This window comes from Furipterus horrens, unplaced genomic scaffold (assembly GCF_987537825.1).
Source record: "Furipterus horrens unplaced genomic scaffold, mFurHor1.1.pri manual_scaffold_17, whole genome shotgun sequence".
NCBI classification, from domain to species: domain Eukaryota; kingdom Metazoa; phylum Chordata; class Mammalia; order Chiroptera; family Furipteridae; genus Furipterus; species Furipterus horrens.
In genome coordinates this window covers 75,110,968-75,115,091 of record NW_028327187.1, presented here as the reverse complement: position 1 = coordinate 75,115,091, position 4,124 = coordinate 75,110,968, and positions in this window count along the sequence as shown.

Below are 4,124 nucleotides of genomic sequence, written 5' to 3'. Positions count from 1 at the left end.
GGCACAGTAGACTCCTCAGCCGCCACTACTCACCACGCTGAAAAGAAAGAGACGCTTACACGCCTGCGCATGCCTTATATAGGCTGTCTGTCTTCACGTCTAGGAACCATAGAGTCCGAAAGAGGGCGGGTGGACGCTCTGTCCGACTTGCAGACCATAGAGAACACGACGCTCTGCGCCTGCGTGCCGGCAGCCAGATACGTGCGCAGAACGGGAAGGCGGTGGATCACCTGTGGGCGGCGTATAGTGGGCGAATGGGAACTAGCCACATCAGCGCGAGAACCCTCTTCCAACTGGCCATATTGGACATAGAACTTGGCCCGAGGCTTTGCTGTAACTATTAAAGACTTATGTTCCTAGAGTTGAAAGAAGGGAAGTACCCCCGAACTGGGCTCACGGCGGCTGCGCGCGTGTTCCGAGGGTTCACTTTGCCCAAAACATGCTCTACATGACTACCTCTGGGTTCGATGGCGTAAAGGGGACGCGCCATGCTGGAGCCTGCATTCCTCCCAGGGCCCCACCCCCCCGCCTAACCTAAGAGTCTACAGCCGGCTTTGCTGTGATCCCTGATCGATGTGTTTGTTACTCCAAAACTTAGGTCGTGGCCTGCGCCCTGCCGCGAAAGGAAGGCCAAGGAGAAACCTCCACCGGAATCCAGGGCCCAGGAGACCCCATGAGCACCCTTGGGCCCGCTCTGCCCACTGTGACCAGGCAGAGAAAAAAGACGTTGTGCTCCACATGGAGACTTGGAGAAGGGGAAAAAGAGGGCAAAGGGTACTGTCACTCTTGTCTCCGGCCCCGACCAGTCCAGGGTTCTGAAAGCAGCTTTTACCCACCAAGGGCTCAGAATTGCGCGCGCGCACACACTCTCTGTCTCTCTCTTTCCCTCTCTCTCTGTCTCTGTCTCTCTGTCTCTCTCTGTGTCTCCCTCTCTGTCTCTCTCCGTCTCTCTGTCTCTCTGTCTTTCTCTCTGTCTCTCTGTCTCTCGCTGTCTCTCTCTTTCTGTCTGTCTCTCTCTCTGTCTCTCCCTCTCTCTGTCTTTCTGTCTCTGTCTCTCTCTCTCTCCTTGCCGAGCACACTACGTTCCAGTGCCTCTTGAGAGTGTCTGGACAGTTCTCTGTAAAGCATGGATTCACCCTCTCTTCCCCCTCGCCCCCACAGGAGCCTAGTATCCAGGCAGAGGTGGGCTGAGCTGGGGCCAGTCACCCGGGAATGTGCAGTCCACTGGAAGTGTCTGTCCAAGCTTCTGGAGGTGGATAAGGCAGGAAATAATGAAGTCTTCTCGGTGTCACTTGACGGGTGGCCCTTGAGGAAGGGAATCCTGCTCAAGCATGCGTGTTCTCCAGGATAACCTGTCGCTTTAGTAAATGGCTGCAGGTCTCTGGGAAGGCTTGGAAAGATCTGTAATGTGCATATCTAGTGGTGGTGCAGAGGCCTTCCCAAGAAGACCCAGTCTCCCCTTCCATCAGGGGGCTCTGGGTCTGAAAACTGGGTTAGAGGCTGTGACCCTCAACTGTGGCAACTCAGGTCGGGTGTTTGGCTCCAAGACCTAGAGCATTGATGGGGTATATATATCAAGCAGTGCTGTAAAAGGTTGCCTATTTTCTAAAGACACTGTGGGTCTTTTCAGAGCTTTCCAGAGACACAGGTGTCCCTCTTCTAATGGGACTCAATGTCTCCCTGAAAAGAGCTGCTTATGGGACTTCCTGTAGAACATAGGGGATAGTGTTCAGATGGAATGTGATAAATCTACTCCAAAATTCCTCTCTCTGAGCCTTTGGATTCCTTCCTCCACCTCATGCCAGGACAGCTCTGGCATCAAAACCCATGAACTGCAGGCCACCAGCTGCATGCACTAACACATTCCAACTGGAATTCTAGTAGTGCATCCTGTCAGTGAATTCAGCCTCCACTCAGTATTATAGCTCACCTCCTTAGTCTAACACCCTGAAAATCCACATCCACAGCTGGTATATATCAGTCAAGTCATGGAAAATATTTCTTTATATGTGAGCTATTTCCTCCTGGCTTAGACTTTGTGTCTGCCCCATGGAGCATATAGGTATTTGACACTTGCAATGGGTCTAATGTCAACGGGATGGTTGCAGTAGATCTTGAGGACAGCGGGTGTCCCCTTGCAAGTCACCTGCCCAAGTACAGTAATAACACAGTCATCCAACAATGGTATACCAGTCCCCCAGACATCAGAGGGCAGGTTACTTACATCAGCAAGGGAGGCTCAGCAGGACTGGGTGCTTAACGATGGTCAGCTTCAAACAGATGTCCCAATTCCAGGTCTCAGGGTCCAGCTCCTCCAACCACTGCCCTACCTTTCACATAAGAAACATGGAAAGGCTGGGAATTGAAATGACATTGGAATTCTGTAACCACATAATTAGATATTGTTTTTGATTTTCAGCACTGTCAGCCCTGATGAAGTAAGGGAAGTTCTCTGCTTGTCATACTGTTACAAGCCAAGAGGTAAGGAACTGGAGCTTGAATATAAGGGGTTGGTTTCTTAGGGATTGGAAGACTGAATGTGCAAAAAGGGATACTGAAGTAACAGAAATAATACAGGAAGAAGCTATCACCCCTAGAGCAAGGGGAAGAAGAGAAGAGGTTGGTTTCATTGGAAACCTAGAAGCCAGGATGAGGGCATTGATGAGCCAGGGCCCAGATCTCTGAAGAGGGGCTGCTGCAGTTTTTCAGGGGAAGAAGCAACATCATCAGCTAAGAAGGTGAACAAGGCAGGAGGTAATTTCCAAAGCACCATCTTCAGGTCACTAATTCTTTGGTGGCATTTCTTTGTGGCTTAATCCATCTGTTGAGATTTTTATTTCAATGACTATGGTTTTCTTTTTAATTAGAATATTTTTTAAAGATTTTATTTCTTTATTTTCAGAGAGAGGGGAAAGGAGGGAGAAAGAGAGAAAGAGAAACATGAATGTGCAAGAGAAACATCAATTGGTTGCCTCTTGCACACCCCCAGCTGGGGACCTGGCCTGCAACTCAGGCATGTGGCCTGACTGGGAATCAAACTGGCGACCTTTCTGTTCACAGGCCGGCGCTCAATCAACTGAGCAGAGGCAGACTTAACAGCAGGCACACTGGGCCTGCGCCCTGGGCCGCGACTTCTAAAGGGCCCCACAAAACCCCAACTTTACACTTTTTCCTAACGACACCAAGTTTGGTTTCATATGTGCAATTTTAATTATGTGCAAGTTTATAATCAGCGGTAAAACCTGATAGGATGTTTCTATTCGCTTATTTTCATTGTTTCATTACTACATTGCATACTATACACATACTACGCTGCCCCGCGCGCGCGGCTGCGCTATAGCTCATCTGAGCAATAGAATTGTATTTGCTACTTTGTACTTACAAAGAAAGGTTCTCCTGCAGTGCAGACTTAACGATATATGCAAATACGCAGGGATGTAAATTAGTTTGTGGATATGTACTTGTTTCATGTACGGTTTTAAAAATATTCTGTGCGTATAAATAAATATTCAGGTAAGTTGAAATTATATTAAAATAAAATTAATTCCTATTGTTGAAATTATATTAAGATAAAATTAATTCCTGTTATATCAGCAAGAAAAAATTTATTTAAATATTTTGACATTTGTAATTTTAATTTCAAGTAAAATTCTATGACTTTTTTGTTCAAATTTCTGATTGTTACTCCTATTGTACGTATACTATAATTATAATCATACTTTTACATATGTTCAACTATTACTTCAAAACTTTGTGTTTATTATTATGCTATCATTAATTATATTATACATATATTTAAATTTTATTGGAAATAAAACATTAATAGTACATAATATTTTTTATTTATTTAAAAATATGGTTAACATGTATTTTTATTTTCCCTGTCTCTCTCTCTTTTTGAAGGGGCCCAATGTTTTCTTTTGCACCCGGGGCCTCAACCGACCTTAATCTGCCTCTGCAACTGAGTCACACCAGCCAGGGCGACTATGTTTTTTAAATAGTTCATTTTTTATTGTATTTTTTTCCATTACCATTTATACCTCTTATAACCTCTTCCATGTCCACCCACCCCCTTCAATAACTGTTTTTTCTTTTCAAGTCAGTCAGGACTTTGAAAATTATTT